Here is a 634-nt window from a genome sequence, read left to right on the forward strand (position 1 = left end):
TAAGTTGTGAGACCAAAAGTACAGTTAATAATGAAGTCGAAAAGACGAGCATAATTTGGTATCTTCCAAAATTTCCCATATGTTGAAGAAGTTCTGAGAAGGCCATGGTGCTGGGATGGAAGCAGCAATGTGAGAAATAAAATTTTTCTGGAATGTTTTGACATTGCCAAATATTTCTAGTATGACAGAAATATCCCGCCAAATATTTATTTATAAAAGTATGACTAGAAACATCTACACTAATAAAAGAGAAACATGGTAATTGACGTACGACCGCTACCCTTTTCATTGGCTAATCAGCGAGATATGCAAATTAACTGTCAGCCAACATGGCGGCCGGCAGCCAGGCAGCTTGAAACTAACATGAGGCTTGCTTCAGTAACGGACGACTCCAACGTTCCCTGCCTGCCGCTGTAGGCCTCTGAGCTGGCAGTTTCAAACATAGTAACATATAGAAGCTAAAAAAAAAACCCAGAAACCAGCTTTCAGAGAGCTGGGATCTCAGAGCTGGAGTTGATAAAGAGTTTCGATTAGAAACGAAACAAACCAGATACCTGCTTTCAGGAGTGGAGGCCTAAGAGCGGGAGCCTCAGAGCTAAAGCTGGCCCAGAATAAAAAAGAAAAAGAAAAAAAG

The sequence above is a fragment of the Myotis davidii genome, unplaced genomic scaffold (genome assembly GCF_000327345.1).
Source record: "Myotis davidii unplaced genomic scaffold, ASM32734v1 scaffold1, whole genome shotgun sequence".
NCBI classification, from domain to species: Eukaryota; Metazoa; Chordata; class Mammalia; order Chiroptera; family Vespertilionidae; genus Myotis; species Myotis davidii.